At 44.6% G+C, this 9,553-nt stretch overlaps 1 long non-coding RNA gene across 1 annotated transcript; it reads left to right on the top strand.

Moving 5' to 3' along the window:
• Positions 1-3,782: 3,782 nt before the first annotated feature.
• On the top strand, positions 3,783-8,338 carry LOC109324394. Its single transcript, XR_002104928.1, has 2 exons — positions 3,783-3,856; positions 8,135-8,338. It is a non-coding gene; the product is annotated as an uncharacterized LOC109324394 (long non-coding RNA).
• The last annotated feature ends 1,215 nt before the right edge of the window (positions 8,339-9,553 follow it).

The following is a 9,553-nucleotide window of genomic DNA, read 5'->3' as shown; positions in this document are numbered from 1 at the left end:
GCCCTCTGCCTGATATAATTGCCCACCCCTGCACTAAATAGACTGAAAAACCCAAGTTTGAACCTATTCTATCCTTCAAGTCTCTGAAAAAAAAGTGTCAATGTTCCTTCTTTGGTAACACACTGTAATCTTAGCCTGAAGACTTAAGTGATGGCTTAATTAAACCTTATGTTGTGAGTGGCACAAGTACTGATTGGTAGTAGTGCTAGCTGGAGTTTGGAGCAGTTGCACTTTAGGCCAGCAGGGGCCTGGAGGACTGAAAGCTAAGAATTCCCCCCTGCCTCCCATTCTGGGCTTCCTCCCTGACCCTGGCATTACCCAATTTGTCCCTTGCCCCCAGGGCATTGTGGCTGCCCACACTATGTCCCCCAAAGAAGCAGATAGGGAAGAGTTAACCTGGCTGCCCACACTATGTCCCCCAAAGAAGCAGATAGGGAAGAGTTAACCTGCCTGCTCCAATCATGGCTCTGTCCCAGATCCCAGCCCTGTGCTGTCACCACCCCGTGATCCTGATCCCAGCCCTGGCCTTGGTCCTGCCCTCCTGCTCTGCTCCTGGACACCACTCCCTGCCTGCCTGCCCACAGCCCCATCCCAACCACCTAACTGTGTACCCTACCCAATTGGGTCCCAGGTTGGTTTCCATCCAGGTCCATGTGCCCTACCCAATTGGGTCCCAGCTGCCTGGTCCATCCAGTACTCCTGGTGGCAGGTATGGGGTGGATGGGCAGGGTGCCTGGGCAACGGGGCTGAGGCTGGAGCTGGCAACGGCAGAGGCAAAGACTGCCAGTGGCAGCTGGAAGGTGCTCTGCCCCCAGAGCTGCTGGGAATCAAGTCCAGCTGCTGTACCACCCCATCCCTACTGTGCACACAGGGGTGGTGGGACTTGCCACATGTCCCTGGGCTGGGTGGGGCCAAAGGACTCACTGTAACCCAGACAAAATCCCTTAGCAGGCCAGAACCGGCCCACAGACCATATTTTTCCCACCCCTGATCTAGTGCAACACCTTGCACAAATGCAGGATGCACTTATTTCTATACTATCCCAGACAGCTGCCTATCCAGCCTTTTCTAAAAAAACCTCCCAGGAAGGAGATTCCACAACTTCTGTAGGCAGCTGGTTCCACTGTTCTACTATTCTGACATTAAGGAAAAACTGAGATTTAGACTTAATCCCCTTTGCTGCAGCTTATACCCGTTGCTTTGTGTCCTCCCCTCAGCAGCAAGGAGAACCAGTTTTGTCTCTCCTCTTTATGTCATCTAAGAACTTGTGTTCGCACATTTAATCTCCTTTTTGCCAACTTTAATTTAACCAATGTTCTCTTAACCTTTCCTCATACAGCTCCAATTTCTCCACAAAATTCTCAAATTGCAGCACCCAGAACCACAGTCTTCCCACTATTCTGCTCAAAAGATCTCAGGCAAGTTCATGTTCAAAAGGGATGACCTTTTATTCCTGGTTCATTCTCTGATAAGCCAGAAAAGGCCCAACACACAGCCACATATAAAACATACAATCAAACAGGCACTGCAAACAGGCTCTGATCAGACACAGATAACCAACTTGTAGCAAAGCCTCCCTTGATGCATTGCTACCATAGAGCCTTTTCCAGAGTCCCTCTTGGAATTTCCTAGACAATCTTACCCTTATAGTTTCTTGTTTGATAATTGTATTCACTCAGGAACAAGCAATTTTCTTTTAAAGATTATAGGTGGAGCCAGCAATATTTATTGCTTTATTCAGGAGCAGCTACGAGAGTGCACCTATAGATTTTGGCTGAACAGCAAGGGGAGGGGGTATGATGCTGATTAGTGGACTCTGCTTCTGCTAGGTGGAGCCAGCTTTCAGCTATGGTGAGCCTATACTGCAGTAGGTAAGATGAAATATTTTTTTATGCCTTCCAAAAGCAAGATGTGATTTAAGGTGTGTCCTATGCAAATAAATGTGATAATTAAAAACGACTAGCAGATCCTGTATAAGCCTCTTTTAACTGATTAACTACTAAACTCAATCCTGAGGCCAAAATTTGCCATTCTTGCTCTCTGCCTCAAGTTGAATTTTTTTTTCAGTTTTCATAAAAGATCTGGGGTTTTTGTTTGTTTGTTTTTAATAGGCAGTTTTAACAATTTAGACCCATTTTTTATAATAACGATAACTCAAGGCATTGGAACAGGAACTTGAAATGTGATAGGCAGTCCTGGAGTCAGAGAAGTGCCTCTTTTCCTGTCCATGAAACTACCTTAAGTTACAAATGACATCAAGTCACTATTTGATAATGCTTGTTAGAATCTTGATACTAAAATGTCTAAACATCCTTGCTGCCATGATGTGTGCTTCCCAGATGACAGAGCAAATCTTGTAGACCAGAACAGATTTCTTTGTGGTACATTGACCAAAATGCTTTTGCTGTTCTTTTCCAATGCTGAAATATGCCTTGGCTTAAGAGACAGTACACTGATGTGGAGACACACAAGGTGTAAGTACAAAGCTCACTTCTACAGACTAGTATTAATATTGTGTACCTAACTCCAAAGTGTAGGTCTTCAGACCCCTGTTGGCTGGTACCAAAGTTGCTGTCAGTACAATTCCTTGGGAGACTGGATGCTTGCTACAGGGCAAATCCAGTACTGCCTCAGCCTAGCTCATGTCTAAGCCCTGTTGATATTCACAGCTGGGAAATTTCTTCCTTTTCCCTGCAGGGCTTAACTTGGTAGGCATTTTCAGAGCACACACAGTCCCATGTGGAAGACGGCCAGGAAGGTTTTTTTGTTCAATAGCTCAGTGATTTAGGCTTTCCCCTAGTGGGAGTCCCAGATTCAAAACACTGGGGGTCTTAGCCTCCCCCCTGCCCCAAAAGAGTGGCATACCCACAAGACTATAGGATATTCTGCAGAGAAATCTCCCTCTGAATTTCTCCTGTCAAAGCTGTTCCACTCTGCATAAAATACAGAAATATTCTTTGGAGAAAAACTGGAACTCAGATTTTCACCTTCCCAGGTAAGTGCTCTAGCATCAGGCTCTATAGTAGTATTTGTCAATCTTTTTAGATTTGAGGCACCCTTCATTTGTCTCAAGGCACATCCCCCCCTTCGCCCCCATAACTTTTGTGAATTTAGCAGCACTTCATTTCAAAAGCAAATGTATTACAGTGCTTATCTCCTTGCAGGTGGGGCAGTCACCAGGCAGGTGCAAGCTTGAGCCTGTGCTTGCCTCCATGCACTTGATTGTGTCCTCACACCTTGAGGCACCCTTAAAAAGATCTCCTGACACCTCAGAGTTCCTTGGCACCCTGGTTGAGATTAACTTCTCTACAGAGTCTCATGCAAAGTGGAACCAAGTTGACTGCTGACTTAAAATTAGCTGCTGTTGAGGATACAGTGTGTCAGAGGATCTGGTGCCTGTGAAGTGTAGTAGTAAATTTAGTCGGGCTTCTGGCCTACTTGACTAGGAAAACAGACAAAGACCAGAAGTGCTGATACTGCTTATTTCAGTTACATGTTCTGAGATAAGGAATCCTGCATGCCTTGTTACCCTGTGCACAGATGTCCAATTAAGTAAACTTGTTTTGGTGTCTCCAAGGTCGTATTTTTTTTCTCTTTATCTATCTTAAGTATAAATATGCTTGAAAACTTAGAGAGGGGGAGGATTCCTTTGAAACAGACAAGTGGGTGATTCCCCTGGCTGTCTGGAATTCTCCCTGTGATCACAGTATGGCCCTAAATAAAGAAAAGCTGGCTCTGTCAGTGCTGATTCAACCACAACGTGAAGTTTGATTTCTTCCACAGAAGATATATCTGAATAAAGCCCTGATGTGGTGAGTGGAAACAGGAAACTTCAGCACTAGGAGACAGAAGCCTAGTAAGAAGCTATCAGAATGGGGGCAGTTGAGAAAGAGATGGGTGGCTTCTTTTCATTTTCTTTTTCTCTGCAAAAATAGAGAGCCTTTGGGTCATGTTGCTTTTTCACTGTGAAAGTGCTTATACATGGTAATCAAGTCACAGTTTACTCTTTTTTATGAAGCTGAATAGGTTGGGTTATTCAAGTCTCCCTTGCTGTAATATTTTTCAGTGCTTTCTCTTTTCTACACCCTCTCCAATGCTTCAGCACCCTTCCATAATGCAGTTTCTCTCTTTCTGTCTCTCTCTTTCTCTATCTCTGTTGCCTGCAACATGTAAAGAAACAGCTGTAATACCTGCTTTAGGTATTAGCACCTCCCATTATGTTAATTGACTTGCTGGCATGGCGGCAGAGCTGTCTGTCCTCTTTGATATGGTTTGATCTGAGCATCTAAGGCAACCCGTAATGGAAAACAAAACAGAAAAGACAAAATATAGTAAAATAAAAGGCTGCAAGGGGAACATTCGGAGCCATGTCCTGCAAACACTGAGACCAGATTCACTTCACAGACTATGACTAACTTGGTGCCAATGAAAGCATTAAACTGTCTGTCCCCAGCAATGCGTCAGCAAGTAGAGTCAGGCCCTTAGACTTTAAGAGGTATGGTCTGGGGTCCTAGCTCCTCCACAGGAAGAAGTAGGATGTATCTGTGTATGTTAGGGTAGACTGAAGCATAGACAGTCATTAGAACAGGGGTTATCCTGGTGAAAGCCAAAGTCAAGAGATGGAGTGCAAGGTACCAAGCTGGGGGTCAAGACAAGTTTGTGGTTAAGGCTAGCCATTGGTTGAGCTGGGAGGTCCAAGCCAGGAGCAGGAGCAACTTAGAATGGTTCCATGCAGACCAGGAGGCACAGTGAAGCAGTCTGTTTGCTCAGACATCTTGCTAATGTCTGTTTGGGGTTCATGGAGCATGAACAGACAGGTCCCCCTTCCTGCAACCCCTAGGGATGACAGTCTAAGCTCTGATAACTTTCATCTGGTCTGGGTAAGCAGGTCCCAGTGTGGAGGCATGGAGCACCAGGGATTCCGAGTCCCATGCCTCCATGCCCAAATCCACACAGGTTCTTCACTGCAACCAGCTCCCCAGTATTTGGTTGCAAGGACAGTGTTTCCCAAGCTGGTGTTCAAGTGCTTCTCACTAAGAATTGGGCACTGATTTGATGTGCTGATATTTATCATTGAGAACATCTGTTCATACACATATGTGCATGGGACAGTGAATGAGGACAGCTGAAAAGTTTGAGTTCTACTTCATGGCTCAGGAAGTCAGAGAATCTGTCCTGGAATTTGTGACTTGATCAGTAGGGGTGTGCAAAACAGGCCGTATTTTATTCAGATTGGCCTGATTTGGGGGACAGTGATTCGATTACCTGATTTGGATCACTGTCCCAATTCAAATCCAAATCTGAAGATTCAATGCTGATTCGGAGAATCAGTGATTCAGCCATAGACACAGATTTATATGCTTTTTCTACATACCTCGAGGTACCAAGCGCAGCTTGTGAACACTGAGATGGTGGGGCGGATGGAGCATCCCACAGGAGTGTGGGGGCGGGGCCCTGCGTGCTTAGTGGCAGACCCAGAAGTGGACCGGAAGGACTTCCAGTCCACTTCTGGGTCTGCTGCCAAGCGCGCAAAGGACCCCCACCCCCGCACCGCCCAGTTCAGCAATCAGCCGTGGGGGAACCCTGGGTGTCCCCCCAGACCCAGGAGGCACCAGTCTCCAAGCCTTTTGCTGCCTTTCATATGAAAAGGAATGGACATCCTTTGAGCTTTTAGGATCGCTTCCTTGAGGAATGACCACTCTTCTTGTACCCACTTCCTCATCAGACCATGGTCCTGCAGGACCTTGCCAACCAACCCCCTAACCTTGTGGAAGTTAGCTTTCCTAAAATCAAGAATTTCTACTTTACTAGCCAGTTTCTCTGACTTACAGTGGGTGGAGAAAGTGATCATCTCATGGTCACTGTCACCCAGTTTCCCTTTGATCCTCAGGTTGCTTATGAGATCATTCCGTTTGGCCAGAACCAAGTCTAGGAGTGCCTTGCCCCATAGACTTCTTGTGTTAGATAGAGCTCCTCAATGCAAGTGAGAAAGCTTTGTGGGGAATTGGGTCTAGCTGAGTGCTCATCCCACAAGGTGTTTGTGTATTTGAAGTCACCCATGACGACTATACTCCGAGTGTATGCAGGCTCTGCTAGTTCTCCAGAGAATTCCTGGTTGAGCTGTTCCTCTTGATTTGGAGGTCTGTCATAAACTCTTACAGTCAAATCCGTTTCCCTGTGCTCTCCCCGTATCTTGACCCAGAGGGTTTCAAGTCACCCTTCTTCATTTCTAGGGAAGTGTAATGTTCCTTCACATAGAGAGCAACTCCACCATCCTTCTTCCCAGCACAACCCCTCCTATACAGGGTGTATCCCCCCTATGCCTGTGGTCTAGTCATAGGTGGAATCCCACCAGGTCTCTGTAATTCCTATGAGGTCATCTTGGTTGTTGGTTAGCAGGAGGGCCAGTTCCTCCTGCTTGTTTCCCATGTGTCTGGTGTTAGTGTACAGGCAACTAAGCCTGCTATTAGAGGCCCTAGGCTTTCAGGCAAGCTGTGGAATAACCTGTGCATTGGCCATGTCAGAGAAAGCTTCCTATTGTACCCTGCGATACTGGTTACTGTACTCTGGGATGCCGGTTCCTGTCTTCATGTAAGCTATCTCAAGACTTTGTTGGGAAGGGAAGCACGCAATTCTAATAAAGAATGGTATTGTTACAAACATGGATATACATCTTGTAAATAACAACACACAATTATTAATGAATCCAAACCATAAAATAACAGATTTAACTTTAAAAAACATATCCAATCCCACAAATTATACACAAAGAGAGACATTAATCTTCTATCAGCAGTGCTACCACAACCCAAATCAATGTCTTCAAAAGTTTTGCGTTTCCCTCCTCCCCTCACCTTGCTCTCCAATAGTACCTCAACATTTCTCAGTGCTGAGCCTATTTCTTCATCTCTATACAACTCTGCGTAACACAGATCTCCTTATCTTCTACTCATCTCTGCTTTTAATTTTTAAATTTATTCTTAAGTCTTAAATCATAGAACTTTCAATATTCAGCAAAGTTTCTCAGATATTCTGCTTTGAAGGCAGGAGATTATTTTTTTAGCAGATTCAAATAATTTCCATCAGACTCCCGAGCGACCATCTTTTTGTCTTCTCCCATGTAGAACACTGACTTGATAGGATAACTTTTTCATTAGTAAAACATACCAGACTTTTAAAAATGAGTCAGTGATTGTAGGGATGTAATTTCTTTTCCAAACTTTTGCAACTGTAATTTTTATAGCCATTAGAAGATAAGCGATCAATTCCCTATACCACTTACATGTTTCAGAGTTCTCAGGGAGGTTCAGTAGGAATACTAAGGGTTATCTAATAGATGGCATCCTGTTATTTCCCTCACCATGTCTTCAAACTTCTAGAACAGTTTAATTCTGTAACACATCCACCACATGTGGCAGAATTCTCCAAGCTAACCACACTCCCTTCAGTATTTGCCTCTTCCTATACTATAAATGTATTTCATTTCAAGCAGTGTGAGATATCACTGATATAAGATTTTAAAATAATTTTATTTTATTAACATGCAGATGGATATGTGAGGGCCATTATTCCAGATGGTCTTCCATTCTTCAGCATTAATTTCTGATCCAATGTCATTAGCTCACCTTGTCATATACCATGTTTTTCCTTCTATATGGCTATTTATAATGGCTTTATTATACAAATAATAGGCTAGAGCGTAACCTGTATGTTTCCAAAATCTGTAATTTCTACTGAGGTTTACCTTTCTTTGGGAGTGTGTTGAAAAGGGTCTTAATTGCAGGTATTGGAAAAATGGGATTTTAATGTCACCTGTAGTACACAGTATGTCTTCAAAAGCTCTAAATATATGTTCTTAGAATAGTTATCTAAAACATATGATACCAATATATTCCCATATATTGAAGCTTTCTAATAAATTATTAACATTAATTTCAATGTTATTACATACAGGTGATGGATATGAGCTTAATTACTTAATGTGTGTTAGCCTAGGTTTTCATTGTTGTTCTCACAAAGGGGTGATTCTATAGAAGTTTGGCTTGAGAGATTTCTTTAGCCATGGTTATATGTATAATAATACTTTACACTCATATTGATACAACCTAAAACTACATTTGCTTTTTTTTTGCAGCTGCTTTGCCTTACAGATTTATGTTGAGTCTGTGATCCACTGAGACACCAAGACCTTCCCCTGCATTGTTGCCATCCAGCCTGTTGCCATCCATTTTGATAATTCTTCCCAAGGTGCAGCAACTTGCATTTGTCAGCGCTGAATTTCATCCTGTTGGTTGTAGGCCATCTTTCCGATCTATCAAGAACTTGCTGAATAGTTCTTCTGTGCTCCAGTGTATTTGCAGTCCTTCCCAGTTTTGAGTCATTTGCAGATTCCCTCAGGAAGCTTTCTATTCTGGCATCCAAATGATTAGTAACCACACTGAATAGTACTAATTTCAGAAGAGGTCCCTGTGGGACTCCACTCCAAACATCCTACAAATCTGACAGGGATTTGTATAATGTAGCTAAAGTCCCTATTACTTTATGAGGGGAGAGCAGCAGTCTAGTGCTGCATTCTGGCGGGGCATTTGAGCGTAGCCAGTTGCTAAATAAGCACCTTAGCTCTGCAAGATGCAGCATAGGGAAACAAGCAGCTTGAGCTAAAGGAGGATACCTGGGCTCAGTCAGGGACCTGTGAGGCCAGAAAAGGGAGGAGTTCAGAGAAATAAAAGCTCAGCCATGATGAACCAGAGCAGTCAGTTAGGCCTTGGTCCCCAGGGGGAGAAGAGCTCCTGTCTGCAGTGGTGGCTGCAGGGAAGTTGACAGCATAGCCAGGAGTTTGCAGCACAGAGAGCCAAGATGAGTGTAGAAGGCTGCATTAGATATTGAAGGTTTTATGTTGTATTTTGTGTTTAATTCACTGGGGGACCAGGTTGTGGTTGTAGAGGTGATGTGAAGGCCACAGGAGGGTACCCGAGGAGCCCTGTGTGTTTGAGCCCTGCAAGAGCCAGGGGCCCAGAGGGCAAAGCCAGACAGGCTGAGGCTGAGAGCCAATGCCCGAGCAGCACAAACTAAAATAAGACCTTCAAGATACGGCCACAGCTTCAGGGGAGGCTTGAAGTCACAATTCGAGTCCTCAAGGTGCAGTTCAGACCACGAGGGTCATGATTAGTGCCCTGATGCAATTAGGCTGGGGTAGAGCCAGAATCTGTCAAAAGGGCCATTTTGGTGGCAACAGGGCATGAGTCATACAAGGCAAGAAGTGAACTAACCTTGTCAGCATGCAGAGGGTCTGTGGATGAGAAGGGCTTAGGGTCCAGCAAAGGAAGGGAAATGAAGCTACAGAGAGCACCACAAGGATCACTCCAAGGTTTGAGGGCAGCTTCCCTACATAGTTTCATAGTTTCATAGTTAGTAGGGTCAGAAGGGACCTGAGCAGATCATCGAGTCTGACCCCCTGCCATGGCAGGAAAAAGTACTGGGGTCAAACGACCCCAGCAAGGTGATTGTAAAGCCTTGTCTTAAAGACCCCCAGAGTAGGAGCCAGCACAACTTC

The sequence above is a fragment of the Crocodylus porosus genome, unplaced genomic scaffold (assembly GCF_001723895.1).
Source record: "Crocodylus porosus isolate Cpor-Errol unplaced genomic scaffold, CroPor_comp1, whole genome shotgun sequence".
Lineage (NCBI taxonomy): Eukaryota > Metazoa > Chordata > Crocodylia > Crocodylidae > Crocodylus > Crocodylus porosus.
This window is presented reverse-complemented; position numbering and strand designations above follow the sequence as displayed.